Source organism: Myotis daubentonii, chromosome 4, assembly GCF_963259705.1.
Source record: "Myotis daubentonii chromosome 4, mMyoDau2.1, whole genome shotgun sequence".
Taxonomy (NCBI): Eukaryota; Metazoa; Chordata; class Mammalia; order Chiroptera; family Vespertilionidae; genus Myotis; species Myotis daubentonii.
The window spans coordinates 92,214,319-92,230,954 of record NC_081843.1 but is presented as its reverse complement, the minus strand read 5'-3'; the positions used below and the strand labels follow the sequence as shown (position 1 = coordinate 92,230,954).

Genomic DNA, 16,636 nt, shown 5'->3' with positions numbered 1-16,636 from the left:
CTGGATGACAGTAAAGTGAAAAGACAAGATCATACTTAAAACTTGAAGGGCAAGCGAGAGCAGTAAGAGCTTCCTCCTTTTCTTGTCTTAATACTCCTCAGCATTTCACTCCTGGCCATAAGATGAACAGAGACACAAACATGGACTCTGCAGGTTAGGTAGGGAGGCACTTACTGCGAACAGCTGAGATATTGACAACCCAAACTCTGACATATGGTGACATTCCAACACCCGACTCACCTAGAATGGTGGTGGCAGGTAGGGGTGACCAGGTAGGAAGAAATGGTCCTGTACTGGGTAAGAGTTTGTGAGCTTAAGATAGATACAGATACAGATAAGGAATGCGATTTTTTTCTAAAATACATGAATATTTGGATGCTGATTTACCATAAGCAGCATCTATGTCACCTGGGCACTCATTAGAAATGCAGGTTCTTGGGCCCCACCTGAGGAGCTGCATTTCAACAAGAGCCCCAGGTGAACTGTATGCACATTCAAATTTGACAAGTGCTGCTTTTACAAATACTTCGCCTGGGTCTCCCCTCCCCAGAGATTCTGATTGACTTGGTTTTTAATTAAGTATTTATGAATTTATGATTCCAACATGTGACAAAATTTGAGAATCATTGCCCTAGGAGAATATTATCGGCAATAATTATAACACAACATGGCAAGTTCAGTGATAAACGTCTGATGGAAATATAAGAGAGAGGGCCAACTGGGAGCGGGGTTCCGCAGAGCTTCCTGAAGGAGGTGATGATGTTGAAGAACCACTTCAAGGTGTCAGCTCGCACGGCAGAGGGAGAATTACCAGGACTTCCCAAATAATTGGATGCCAAAGGAGAGAAAGCCAAAGGTTCAGAGATTTCTATTCAGAATCAGACCATGATCCTATTAGAATCACTAATGCCGGCACAGGAAACAGAAAGAGGTGCATATTTTCTCGTCCAGGTTTTCAGGGAAGAGTGTACGATTTAATACAAAATCTACTTAGGTTATTTTTGGCTTATAGAAAAATAAGAAGAAAGCATCATAATTTCACACTTTCAGAAAAACACCATGCCTTCCTGCCAGCTTTAGGTAATGTAGCAATTCCTTGGTGACGATCAGTCTATAGTGTGAGATTAAGCTCAATAAGAAAGAAGAACAGAGGCAGATATTGATTAGATGTTCGAGGCACAGGCATTAAAACATAGATAAATATCTTTTTAAACCTCACAACTATGCACAATATGAGGCAAAAGATTCACATATTGTCATTAAACAGACCCCAGCGAAGCTTAATTTCCTTGTCTCCTCCACTTGACCCTTCACAATGTTCTTTGTCCTCTTCTTCCACACAGTGTGTACCTAAAACTGACGTCCATTAGAAGCATTCGAGATGCTCCTATTTTTGGTAACCTACCAGGAGATCTGCTTTCATGGACTTTGGTGAACTGTATATTTTCATAGATATTTTCTGATGCTAGTTTTTTGGAAGTTGGTGATGGTCTTCTTTGGCAGAGCTTTCCCCAAAACTGGTAACTGTGCTTTTTAAAATATCAGGGAAATGTGGCTTCTATTTGATACTCTGATGTACACGTCTTCTTAATAAGTCTTTCTCTTGAGTCTTTAAAATTAGTATTTACCCAGTTCAACGAAGCCAATATTCTTAGGATGATTGGACAGTAATGTTTTAATGGCCCATAAAAATAAAAGTTGTCAGCCAAATACACCTTTATGATGAGGGATGAATAATTATTTGTTCCTATAATTACATGATCCAAAAATCAGTCAACATAAAGCAACATATTATATACATTCTGGAAGACCATTTAAAAGATGCTGTAATTAAAATATTGCTTTATATTATTCCTTTTTTTCTGAAAAGAGCATAAACTTAAGAATAGAAACCTCCTGGTGCTAATTGGATGGGTGATTCAGAGACTCATTTAACTTCAAACAGCAGCATTGGTGAAAGCCTCATCACAGTAGCCTTTACTGCGCATCACTTTGTTCCAGACATGCTGCCAAGTGCTTCAGGTGTATTATCTCATTGAACCCGCACAGCAGCCTTAATGCCCACATGTTAGTTATATCCCTGTTTTATAGATGAGTAAACCAAGGCTCAGAGCAGTCAGGTATTTTAATCCAAAGTCTCACACTGCCGGAACTTGGCAGTTGGCCTCTGTCTGTTCAGTTATCTCCCCCCTCGCACACACCACTGCTACACAGAGCCAGGGCAAGGCACAAAAGAAAAAAAAACAGACACACAACATACTTTGGTGTTCAATGATAGAATTCAATTCAATGTCACAAATACCTACTGAGAACCTGCTGTGGGGCGGCCATGAGGAGAGAGAGAAAGAATTTTTTTAAAAGACTGCTATTAAAAGAGCTACGCAAATAGTTTGCATGAATATTTTGTGTCTTCCTTTTATTTTTGCTTGATTTTAATTTCCAGAACACATCAGTGACATTCAAAATAGTTACATGTGAGGATTTTAAAATTAGATATGTACTTATTGGTCTTTTGGGTCATCATGATGAAAAGTCTCTTTTTTTTTATTTCTCTTGATAACCTTCTCTAAACTTCAATGACCTGCAATCTTTTCTCCCTGAGGCAGGACAAGTGCCTTGAGCACATCTTTCTTCTTCATCATTTAAATTTAATGCTCAGCCATTTAACACTTTTATATTTCAACTGATGGTATATTTCAGAGAACGTGCATTCACTTGCTTGTTGGATGTCCTTTTTTAAAATGTCTCAAGAAGTAACTTCCCAACTGCTAATATTGGTAGTAATCCTCCTTTTGTTTCTACTACCAGCCAACTAATTTCAATTCCTTAATGACAAAAGCTTCAGTTTGCCATCTGATGCTAAGAAAATGTCCCGTTTAATAGCAATTCCCCGAGTCTCGAACTCCCCTCTCTGCACAGTTGCTCATGTAGAGAGCAAAACAGTTAAAATGTCTGACCTTGGTCACAAACCCAAAGGCAACTTTCAGCTTCCTGGGTCACACAGAGTAAAGTACAGAAAGCCAACAATGACCCAATCCAGAATCCCCCAACTTCCAAGTCATTATGCCTGTGGAATCCTATATCCTTCTGCTTATAATTCAATTTGTTCAAAAAAATAAAGGGATGAAGGTGAATAAAAGAGAGTTAAGGGTTTAGATTCTTTTTGTCCCCACTGAGCTATTTTACTTCCACGCTCTACCAGTCACACAGAGCTGGAGGTTGTTGGAAGGTTATGGAGACGCTACACGCTCATTATAACAAATCCCCAGAATCTAGCCCATGGACATTGTTAAGTAGTTCTTCACTGATTGCCTTCACTTGTTTGTACTACTGTTGAACCGTGTAATTCCTGATTTGCACCAGAGTCCTTCATTTTTTTTTTATCATATTATGGATCTACCATAGCAAATATTCAGAGTGTCCACATCTAGTTTATATTTCTTTTAAAATCAAAATCCCTAATTATAATTTTGACTGAATTTTATTGCAAAAAAATTAAATTAAAAATCCCTAACATATGTGTGTAATTAACAGTCAATAGGTTCTTAAACCACAGTCTTTTTCATTTCCATTGATATGAATGACAGCATTAGAACATTATTTTAAATATGACAAGACAAGTATATATTATAACCAGAATTATAAATTTAACTATTAGAGGGCAGTACCTCTCTAGTCAAAATTAAATATATCTTCCTAATATTCTTTTTTTATATATACCAAAAATAAAAATGTTTTTGATAGGTGTTCTGCCTTTTATAACCTCCATCAAATTTAGGGATTATGTTTAGATCTTAATGTGTCATTGGAAACTCAAGAAGGCATCTCTTTTTGTGTAGATGTAGACTGCTGGTAGCAACTCCCCCTTCCTATAAGCCTTCATGCAGTCAGTTATTAAGACGACAATGCAATATAATCCTAATGAGCATGCTAAGTATGCCAGTATTCTTTCCGAACCTATCTTTCCCTCGGGAATTGAAGAAGGGGCTGAAGGAAAGTACAGAATTCCCCAGAAGAGAATAAGAGATTTTTTTTATTGCCATTATTGATAAATAAGTAAAAGTAACACGTATTCTCAAAGGTAATGTGAGGCATCGAATTTGAAATTATGCAACCTGCAATAAGAAGAAAAGCAGCATGCCAAAATATTTCACTGGAAAAATATTTATAGTTTCTTCCAGTTTTCCATTCACAGAGAATGCATGTACACAAGAAAAGAGAGGCACTTTAAAAGATTAAAACGTATACATGTGTGAAATATATGAATAAATATTTTAGGTGCATTGGTGTATTTCAGCAGACCTGAGGGCAGTAATAAAAGCATAACAAAAAGCTTGAAATATCACTCTGGATGTGGGATTTAATGCTGACTAGAGGGAACAGAGATTGGAGTTAAGAAGGCAATTGAAGAAGTTATCTCAGCTATGGCATTTTCAAATAGATTTGGAAAGAAAATGCTTTTCATTCGTTCAACAATTACTCACCAGAGTGCAAAGTTAATAGCGGAGGCAGCCTGCCTATGTTTGAGCCACAGCTACACTGACTATCTAGGTATGTTGAGCAAGTTATTTAACCCCTCTCTGCCCTCAATTTCTTCAACTGTTAAATGAGGGGGGTAATAAAGTCATTGAGGTGAGGCTTAAATAAGGTAATACACAGAAAGGGCTTAGAATGGGCCTGGTGTGTCATAGGAAACTAAGGAAAGACCAATACCAGGCAGGATGGCTCCCTGCTACCAAGTGCGCTTCAAAGAAAGAAAAGGTGAAGGGAAGGAAGAACCGAAGGTGCCCAGAACATCCCACTAAGGTTCTGCCTCCTTCAGGGAAGCCAAGCATCATGGGTCAGGAGATGGTGTCAAAGCAGCTAAGGCATCTGCAGATATGATTGATTAATCAACCGCAATTCTGAAGGCTAAGCAGACATAAAAATACCAAGTTTTCTTTATTATCCCCACCGAACAAAAAATAAAACGCACACCACGATCACATTAGTGTGCATTGGTGTTCAATCTTGGTAACTTTTCTTCATCCTCCTATTAAGGCTACTTATCATTTATTTCATTTTAAAGCATCAGTTTGCACCACAATTTAGAGTTTATATTATTTAAATTACTGTGAAATGTTAAGTGTCCCAGTAATTCAAAAAATGACTATAGTACTTCAGGCATCCTAATATCTCAAGTTGGAGCTATCATAATAATTAAGTTGGAATGATATTACAATCTCCTTATATTATTGAATCAAAGTTTTATTGTGGGAAAACTACTCTTGATTTACTTGTTTAATTACCCTGAATGCTTCACATTTTAGAGCAAAATAATGAATTTCTTGCTTAAGGTTGAATTTTTGACCTTCAATAATTGAGTAGTGTTTTATATTGGATCCCAGCACTGCTCTTTCGATTGGTACTTTAGATATTAAATTTATACCTTTGAATACTTATATCTTTGTAAACTCTGCAAGGCCCTAGGCTACACATCTTGCTCATCTTTGTATCCTCCAAGGTGCCTGGCACAGATTTCGCACTTGGAAACGGTAAAGTATTCCTTAATTAAGCTGCAATGACCACAAAAGATGAAAATCTGCTATACTGTCTGAAAACTGCCTCCCACTTTATTGGCGTGAATGGTTTGATATGGATATCATTGGTGGTGCTTTGTGTCATTGAATTGACAACTGAAAATCTAGTCTTTAAAGTTCAAGAATATAAAAACAGTAAACATATAAACCAAATTTATTATGAAAGTCTTTCCATGGAAACTACCTCTGAAATTTTCCCATCGAAGTGACACAAAAATTTACAATGCAATAGGATAAAACTCAAGCTTCCTTAGTGCAAACCAGAGAAACTAAAGACAACACAGTTGTATGTGCATGAGCTAACAAGAAAGACAAAAAGGAAATATATAGCAAATAGTATCATATCATAAAAGTTGGCTCCTTTAAGACTTTTACAAATGAAAACCAAACATTATTTGGGGTCTCAGTAGAAGAAAGTTTGAAACAAAATGAGAAAAAGCCAGAGTTAACCAATAGAAAACAAACTTCTTTCTCTTAAAATTCCTAAGAAAGTACAGAGTGCTCAGTAAAAGAGAAATCATTTAAGGCCTGAGAACGATGATTGCAATGATTCACAATAGATCAACGATCAAGACAAATGTGATAATACAGGGAGAGAAAAATTCTATATAATGACTAATTCTTTTTTTACCAACTATATTTTCTTCTAATCAACATATTTTAATTCTCACAGGAAAAATCATCATCTCTGGAGAATAATCTCATCTTTATTCTTTCTACTATTTATGTTAAGTACAATTCAGAAGAGAAACAAAAGAGGAGATGCAAAGAAAATTTGCTTTAAAATACAGACATGTAAAACTGTAGCATGCTTTTGTTTTCTTTTCATAAATTGGAAAGCATAAGAATCTGGCTCATTGCCTTCCTTAATCTATAGCCTGGGGCTACATCCCCCCCACCCCCCTTCCAAATACCCTCCAGGAAGAGAGCGTCCCTTTTAAAAATCAAGTAAAGCTTTTTTTTTTTTTTTTTTGCATCTTCTCTAAGTTTGAGATTATTTCCAAATAAATGATTTTTTTTAAAATTAAAAAATAAAAAGCAAGGCAGAATGGATGATAAGAAATTACTTTCTGATCCTATTTGTATTTTGAGTGTTCTGTCCATCCTCCCACCTATGTGTATTATGTAAAAAGAATAAAAGGGGGGACTATTTACCCTGTGTTACAGCTATGATCTTGGTGATTACCGATCCACCGGCCTCTTAAAGTGAAATGTAGTTTTAAAATTAAAGAAATTAGGTGACTTGGGCAAACTTGAGTGGCAGTACTTTGTTCAGTTTTATCTCCTTTTCAGCAGTCTACACATCACTGACTTAAGTTTTACAGCGATAATGTGGCAGTGTGAAGCAAACCATCAAGCAACTTCTAAGGGGGGATAGAACAGGACACACAACACAAGGGAAGACATCCCCTAGCAGGTGGAGGCAGCATGGGTCGTTTTTAGCAGTTTCACTGCAGACAACTGGTCATGAGATAAGGAGCAGTGATGATGTTATCTCACAGTTTATCAGGCACTACAGTTTAGGGCATGCTCTCTCACATGTAAGAAAGATTCACGGGAGCATGCCTCCACTTGAGGAAGCCAGAATCCAGCTTTTCTGATATGGTTACATCAGATACTCTTCCCTAAAACCACATTATTAAGATATTAACATAGCAGAGAGCCACTTCAGATATGCTGGGCACATGAAATAATAGCACACAGGCTTAGGGGTTGGAGCGCTAAAGTTCATGACTCTGACATCATTGTGAGGACACTTACCCAGTTTGGCCGTTGGGACCGTTCACATTTCTCTTCACTGATTGTTTCACAGTTAGTTCCCTTAAAGAAAAAGAAAAAGAGTTGTTCAAATCATTTAAGAATTTATATGCTAGTTCCCAAGCAAGGAAATCTAATAAATGAACTCATAATCTTCTCTCCTAGAAATGCTCACCATTATTTCCTTGACTGTATGAGTAGGTTACAGAATTCAATTTAATCATCATTTCCTGAGCACATATGGGATGCTTGAGAGCTTTGAATTTGAATAAAAAATAGTCTCTCCCTCAAGTAAACTACTTGTTTTATGAAGATATGGCTTTAACTTTTTAAATCCCAAGTAAGAGTCAACATAAGATTATTATATCTAATATGATTTTTATCTTTGAAGAAAAACATATTTGAGGAAAAGTCCATTAGCTAGTGAGAAACATAATTTTTTTAAATCTCTGCTGCTTGATTTCTTGTGTCTTAAATGTCTGCATTTATCTATAAATATTTTCTTCCAAGTGTAGTGTCAGAGATAGAGAGAGATGAAAGGCGAAAATTGAACTGGAATGCCCTGAGTACCTCGGTTCTTGTCTCGATGGTTTTGAAGAATGAAGCCATGGGAAAAAGGTGATAGGTGAAAAGTACAGAAACTTTATTGCAGGCAGACGCTACCTCTAAAACCTAATTCTAAATCCTAAGCCTGAGACTCTGTCCCTCCTGGAGGGACAGAGGGGCCCCTGAGAAGGGTGACCGCTGCTCTCTTTGTCTTGAGGCATTACATAGGCTGCAGTTCTTTGTCTGAACGTGCCCCTTCTTATTGGTCATTGTGCTACATAGAGTTAGTTTTCAAAGCTCAAAGCCCACGTGCTGTCCCCCACCGTCTCTCCCCCTTATCTTGTTGGTTGGAGTCACTGTTGATTTATCTTATAGCTCTCCCAGTTGTGTTGGCAGAGAAAGCCTTATCTCATGGCCCTCCCAGCTACTCAGGTCAGGGCTACTTTTGGCCTAACTTACGGTAACTCTAATGGCTCAGGCTCAAGATGCCTTTTGGTTTATGGCTGTTTTTAATTGCAGGGGTCAGATATATTTCTATTTGCCTATTCCATTTCTCTACTCTCTGTACAAGTAAGATAAACACCCTGGCATCTTCAAGTCTCCATTCTGTATTCCTTCCCCCATAGGCCCCTTTTTACTCCTAACCTAAACCTGCCTAATTAAGCTAGCTAGCTAACCCTTTCAGAGAAAGGGAGAGAAAGAGGGGGGATGTGTGTGTGTGTGTGTGTGTGTGTGTGTGTGTGTGTGTGTGTATCCTTAGCTTTGTCAATTGCTGAAAAGATTACAGTATGAGGCAAAAAAGCAGGATTAAAACTGGTGAGTTACAGTGCCTTGCTAAATCAATTTTTGACTGGGTATCTGGCTCTCAACTTGATTTACCGCTGGCATTTTGAAAATGAAAATGTTAGACTAAGCAAGAGTTGAGACTAATGTCTTCATCTGCAGAAGACCTTGAACATCCAGAGCCAAGCACAAGGCAGGAGTAAACAATGCCTTTTGGGGGAAATAACTACATGCAGTGAATAAACCAAAAGGCAGTTGTTTAATTGATAAGTCCAAAATGAACAATAACCTCATGACAGTTTGTATCATTTGTGCCAATAGAATTTACAAATAACTTAGCCTGGGGCCTAAAATAATAAATACAAGGAATCGGGAAACCTTTGTCATCATCCTGGAAAGTGTTGTTCGACAGTATGTGCTCACGTGAGCGAGCATAGACTTTGGAGTCAGGCCGATCTTGGTATCCTTCCTGGCTCTGCCCTTAACTTTCAGTCAGTTACTTAACCTCCCTGACCTCAGGTTCTCCGAAAAAAAAAAAAAATAGGAGAAAGTAATGCTTGTCTCCTGGAGTTGTTATGAGACTTAGGTGATGTATCACACAAGGCACTTAAGCAGTACCAGACACATAGTGTCACCAAAGGTTAGTTTTCTTCCCTCTTCACTGGGATTCTTGAACTGAAACCACATACAGTTTCAGTTCACCTTGAATCCCAGAGATAAGAAACAACGGTCATCGTTTTCTATTTCTGCTGTTAACAAGTTACACAAATTTAGTGAATTAGAACAGTACAAATTTATGATCTTGCAATTCAAGAAGTCAAAAGCCTAAAATGGGTTTCACGGGGCCAAAACCAAGGTGTCTGCAAGGTGTCCTTCTGGAGGCGCTAGGAGAATCCCTCCCCTTGCCCTTTGAGCCTGCATTCCTTGAATCGTGGGCCCCTCCTTCCCGCTCAAAGCCGGCAGTGTAGCATCTTCAAATCAATCTCTCCGCTTCATTGAACATTTCCTTCTCTGACTCCCTACCTTCCCTTAGAAGGACGCTGGTGATTATGCTGGCCTCTGTCAGGACAATCCAGGATAATGTCCCGACCTGAAGAGCTTTATCTTAATCACACCTGTATATCCTTTTTACCTTTAAGGGATCATAGTCCCTGGTTCTGAGAAGTAGTACAGGAACCTCTTTGGGAGAGCCATTATTCTGCCTACTACATCTACTACAACCTAAAGTTTTGTTCACTTACTAGTTACTTTGGTACTTTTGACATTAAATTCAAAGTATTGAGTGTCAAAGATAAATGTCAAGGATATGAATAAATTTTTCTTGAGTTTAGATTGAAATTTTTTTCACTTTTAGAACTCTTTCAAAAAATTCTCCTCCACATAACACAAGTCTTTTTCAGTGGCTATTAAATCTAACAAAACATAAAAGATGGAATTGAGTGGGGTCACGTATTATCTCTATAAATGCAGAACTCTTTATGATATAATTTGAATGAATTTTTGAAGTTATAAGGTACATAATGAGAAAAAAAAGATGGGAGGAGAGAAAGATGATAGATAGTAGATAGATAGAGAATTCCATCAGTGGCTCTCAGTGGAGACAATTTTGTTCTCTCAACGGACATTTGGCAATATACGGAGACGTTTTTTATTGTCACAACTTGAAAGCTGCTACAGGTATCTAGTGGGTAGAGGTCAAGAATGCCGATAAGTAGGACAGGTACCTCTACAAAGAGTTACCCAGCCCAAACTGTCAATGGTGTAGAGGTTGGAAAATTCTGCATTAGATCTCTATAACTCGGCACTTAAAATATTGTTTGGTACAGAGTATGCCTTTAATGAATATTCATAAAAGTGGATGTAAACATCGAGAGAAAAATACTTGTGTTGTAGTTAACAGACTAGACTGGAATGTCAGGCTGCCTGAACTCAAATTCTGCTGCCGGTGATTGTATGATACTGAAAAGTTACTTAACTTTTATCTTGCCTCAGTTTCCTCTTTAGTGTAGAGGGGATAGGAAGAGATTCATACTGAGTAAAAAATTATCTAATCTATATAATAAATTTAGCACATTTTCTAGCCCATAGTACAGGCTTAATAAATGCCTGCTATTACTATTTTCCCAAATCCCAGCCAAACCAATTCCCAAATGATCTATATATATATAAAAGCCTAAGTAACTGTCCGACTGTCTGACTGTCCGACCAGTAGCTATGACATGCAATGACCACCAGAGGGCAGACAGTCCGACCGGTAGCTATGATGCACACTGACCACCAAGGGCAGATGCTCAACACAGGTGCTGCCGAGCTGTGGTGACTTGGCAGCTGTGGTTCTCCGGTGACACACCCAGAGCCAGAGAGGAGGGAGCGCAATCCCGGTATGTCACCCTAGAACCACCCTCTCGCAATTCAGAACCCCTTGGGGAATGTCCGAGAGCCGGTTTCGGCCCGATCCCCGCAGGCCAGGCCAAGGGACCCCACCAGTGCACAAATCTGTGCACTGGGCCTCTAGTAAATAATATAAAAGAACACTTTAAAGATAAAATATTCCCACTGTTATAAAGTGGAAAATTTCCACAAAATTATTTATGTTGTATAGAAGAAATTAATTTTTTCAGGTCATTACAAGAGGCAACATAGTATAACCAGAAAAAGAACATAGGATATGGAGATAGCCCAATCCTAGGTTTTGTCAGAGAAAAGGAGATTTTTCCAGATTCTTTTAGAGCCCTTTCAATGAATCAAAAGATGGGTCTGGCCAGCTAGAATTAAACTCACTGATTCTATCTAATAAAGAGGGACTATGCTAATTGACCCTCACACCGTTGCAAAGATGGCAGCATCCACAGCCAATAAGGAGGGAACATGCTAATTGACTGCCACACCCTCAGAGATGGCAGCACCCACAGCCACAAGATGGCGGCGCCCAGGCCCCTCAGCCCTGCTGGGGTGGCAGGCACGCGGCAAGGCCAGGCCCCTCCATACGCCTGCCTCCAGAGTCCCCCAGTCCCCTCAGCCCCCCAGCCACCCAGGGCCGGCCCAAGGCACAGGCAAACCCTGGATGGCGGCTGCCCAGCTCCCCAGGGCCAGCTGAGGCTTGCACTTCCGGAAGTGGCAGCAGCAGAGGTGTGATGGGGTGCTGCCTTCTCCTGATCGCCAGGTCGCCTCCCGCCCCTGAGGGCTCCCAGACTGTGGACGGGGCCAGGCCAGGCTGAGGGACCCCCCACTCCAGTGCATGAATTTTCATGCACCAGGCCTCTAGTCATGTATAAATGTCATCACCAAAAATTATTGATGCCAGGCTCAGGGCTGTAGGCCACGCTTCCATCCCAGCTTTCCTCTCAGATTTTATAATGGGAATCAGCTCTTCTCGTCACCAAATTCATGTGGTGGGGTACTCCTGCAGCCAAGGGAGGCATTTCACATTTCTGGCTCCTAAATACGTGCACACGCACAACCCTGTGCATATTTGAAGTCATTTTACTGCCCTGAGACAATGTCTCTGAAGTCCTTAAAGGGGGCCAGGGAGCAGGGGCAAGTTTGTGGGTACAGGTGAATGGGGAGTCGCCTTTTCCTTTCCCTTTGGGGAAATCGTGTAGCGAGGAAGAAGCTCATTTTAGCTCCCAGAGCCTTCCAAAGCTTCTCCAGGGCAAGAAAAAGGTGGATGGTCCTATAGATGGTCCCTACCAAGGACAAAGCAACTCGTTAGCTACAACCAAGGACAATGAAGGAGTCATCGTCAGACATGAGGACAAAGCAACTCGTTAGCTACAACCAAGGACAATGAAGGAGTCATCGTCAGACATGAGGGCCTATGGAGAAGAGAAGAGAGCAGGTCACCTGGGACCTTAAGGAGCTGAGGTCATGATTCCACCTGCCAGAACCACAGACACCACTAAGGAAAGTAATGGATGAGAGACTAGCAGGCTAGGCCAAAGGACAGTGCAAGGACTACCTTTGGTTCCAAACGCCCCAAATTTCCCTCCGGTTCAGGCCATGTGGCTCTCTCTTTTTCATACACCCAGATGTCATCTTAGACTAGATCAGGGTCAAGCAAAGAAAGCTGAAACCAGAAAGACTAGGATTTATTTAAAAGCGTTATCTAAAGAGACTATATTATTGAATCAGACAGACTTTATTGAATTGCACTAAATTATTGACTCAATATTCAACCTAACATAGAGTTCCTAATATTCAATAGGATTAGAGCTTGAGGGATAAGCTATTTAAAAAAAAAAAAAAAAAAAAAAAAAGGCCCTACTGAGTTTGGCTCAGTGGATAGCATTGGCCCATGGACTGAAGGGTCATGGGTTCATTTCTGGTCAAGGGCACATACTTCAGTTGCAGGTTCTATCCTCCACCCCCACCCCACCCTCGCGCCAACAATTGATGTATCTCTCTCACATCAATGTTTTTCTCTCTGTGTCTTTCCCCCTCCCTTCTACTCTCTCCAAAAATGAATGGGAAAATATCCTCAGGTGAAGATTAATAATAATAATAATAATAATAAGGAAGCTGCATCTGACCTTACATATCTGAGTGCAGTGTGAGAAAATATGGGATCCTGCAACTCAAGGGAAAGGGTATTTCTATTTTAGCTGACATTATTACTTTTATTAGCCCAGGCACCTACTCAAGGCATCCTTTGACTTTCTCCCACACTGAACCTTGAAACCATGCCGTGCACTCATCTGGTTGCTAAATCATTTTTCTCCCATTAGTAAATCTAAACTCCTCCAAGAACTCTTCGTAAACCATCAAAGACCTAACACGTTCCCTGACTCCACCTTGTCCAACTTATAACTTCCTTCCATGCTGTTCTCCATCTTTTCATTTATGTTTTTATTCCTAATACTTAAAGTACTTATCTACCTAATTTCTGCTTTTATTCGGTATCTTTTACATATGAGTATTTATGAGCCTAAATTGCAAGTCTGTAGGTATTGTTTTTTATTTGTTGCCTCTTCAAGACAATAAGTGTTTTTAAATGGTCTTGTTTGACAGTTAAATCATGTTTATTATGGAACAACGTTTCCATAAAATGGATCATTTTCCATACATTATTCATTACTTTCTGCAAAAGGGATGATACTTGAAATATGATTCAGTAAAATCTTGTAGCTTCTTCACCCTTAACAGGTGTCTTCTGTCCCAGTCCCTAGTGTAATTACAATAGTCGGTGTACTTAATATGCTTATAACTTCTTTGCTCTTTCCAGCAAATACAAGTGACATAATTGTATTGAGGTTTCATTGGTTATTAAAGAAATTTATTTAAGAACTGAGACGATAAGTTGTATTCCTCCCTCATATTGCTCAGATTGGACCATGTGCCTAATGTTTGGTAATAATTGCTAAATTATCTGGCAACTTTAGGAACATATATTCTTGATACATGGAATTATCTTAAAATCAAGTGAGAGAGGGGATGGAGGACACTAAGATTGGCTTTGGTGATACTCTCCACGGGGCCCCGTCCACAACCCAAATTTGTCAAGGTGATGCACTTAAAAAAATAATAATAATAAATCAACCGAAAAATAAGTAAGACCAAGAGCTCCTTCTAAAACCAAATGCCACAGGTATGTAGTAAAAGTCCCGCTGGCGTCAGATGAGATGTGCCTTTCTGAGGGAAGCGGATAATTTTTACTTGATGGTGAATCGTTAAAAGTGAACCAGATGATTAAGCTTAATGGAACAGCCACATTCAACTGAAATTAGTAAGAACATGCCTCCGGCAGCCTACAACCTTTTATTTGTTGTTGTTTAACTTCTGCCTTTACAGTGGCCGTGATGAATGACATCACAAAAGAAAAAATCCAATTAAAATCTAAGTGCTCAATAAACCCCTAATGTCTGCTTGTCACCACCCCTTTCACTAGCACCGATGTCTTATGTTTCCTTTTTTCCTCAAGAAGAGAGAAAAGAACTGGGCCCTGGGGGAATTCAAGGTAAGGTGGTTGGGGGAAGTAGGGAAAGAATTATACAGAAGCTTCTGAGGTTCCTGTTGCCTTGCACCCCGTCAGACACACACCCTGCAGGTGGAGCGGATGAGGTTAACTTGTTTTATCACATACGCCTGAGTGAAGAGGTGCATTTTCCCACTGGGTTTCAAATATTGGTAAATCAGGAATTGGGATCGGCAGAGCAATCCCTGTTCACCCTCTTACTTAGTGTCTCTGCTGCTCTTCCGAACCGTCTCGGGTGTTTGTTCTATAAGTCATCGAAATGGTCTCTCCCGACAGCTAAAAATAAGCTTCTGATTACTTTTACCTGAATCAATCTTGTGACCAGATGTGGTATTCACCTACTAAGTGTGCAACAATTACCATTGAGAGGGATGCGAGAACAGGCCAAGGGGAGTCTATAATCTAGTGGAATGCAGAATATAATAAATCACATGGGAAACTGGCAATTGCCACCTGGTAGAAGAATACTGGGTGTTGATAACAGATTTCATCTTAGAGACACTGTGTATTTGCAAAATTGGGTTTTCAAAGTCCTTACAACAAAGTTCTCAAAGTCAAAAGCAGAGCAGAAACATGCTTATGATGAACTGAGGGTTTAAAATGGTAATGATTTCTTAAATTTGGAAGGAGCTTTGTAATTTATAAACTCATATGTGCTTTTATCACATTTACATAGCATTTAATGTGGTATTTATATACAGGCTTTAATTAGATGCTCATGACAGCCTTGTCCTGTAGCTCTTATCATCATCATGTTACTGATAAGAAATCTGGCACAGGGAGGTTAATTGACTGCTAGGATCCTATATTTGGGGAGGAAATAGAATGAGCAAGACCTATACTTAGGGCTGCGGCTGCAGGGCCCCAGCACTGTGCCAGGGCGCTAACCATGGCTGCCCTGGAGCCAGGACCCAATGGGCAGTGATGTTGGTTGCGTTCCTCATGAGCTAATGAAATAGCTTTTTAAGAGCTCGCTTCAGTCATTAGAGTTTGATGGTGGAGAGTTAAATGTTCCCCAGTGGCTCTTTCTGTGTAATCATGGTTTCAACGTTTTCTTAGCATATCACATTACACAAATCATGGAGTGCTCTTGTTTTACATTTCTTATTGCGTTTGTCTCACTTCTAAGCAATTTCCTCCCTATGCGCATTTATCTTCCATTATTTCTGTCAAACTGCTTTCAAGGCCACTAATTGTATGAATAATATTCTCTTCCTCAAACCCTGCTATTAACCAGCGTTTAGCTGTGTGGCATTGGACACAATTTCCCATCTCTAAAAACCGGGAGCTTGCTCCCAATAGTCTATAAGGCCTCTTCTTGCACTTTAGTTCTATACTTCTGACGCTTTCACGGGAGCTGTGTGATTTGGGAAACACTATATAAAAGGGAACTTCAGTTTTCTTGACTCTGCGATGATGGATTCAATTAGCTCATGTTTCCCAAACTTTGCTTCTTGGAAAACTGTTTTGGGGAATATCACTATGGATCACACCCAAAAAGGCTTCTTTACATAAGAGAACTCAGGAAAGCTAGATGAAATAAAGTCAAATATAATTTTGAACATCCATTCTTTCATATGTTAATGGGCAGTGGATGACGCCAAGAAAGAGGCAGACTATAAAGTATTTCCCAAACTTATTGGACCACAGAACCCTTTTGAGTCAGCATTTTATATAAATTACATTCCATGTGATACACTTTTAGAAAGGCAGGGTTACATTATTCTTAGGATCCCTTTATTACCCTGAAATTCTATTTTTAGATTTGTGTCTAGACTGTGAGCATTCCATACAGCATTAATCAGGAGGGCACAGAGCTGGTTTACCTGTTGCTATTGTTGCCATAACTGTTGTAACATGGCCCACACCCTGGTTAGATGAAGTTGAAATAAGGTAGCGATTAGCAGCCTTCCCACTGAAACTAACTTGTCTGTATGTAGCTGATATTATAACTGGGGTTTGAAAATAGTTCTCGGTAAAGAGCACTTTTGGGAAATCT

At 39.5% G+C, this 16,636-nt stretch overlaps 1 protein-coding gene across 2 annotated transcripts in view; it reads left to right on the top strand.

Annotated features, from left to right (window-relative positions):
- The window catches only part of CDH6 (cadherin 6), a 130,965-nt gene that overhangs the window by 85,199 nt on the left and 29,130 nt on the right, over positions 1 to 16,636 (top strand). The gene's annotated exons all lie outside the window — the stretch shown is intronic.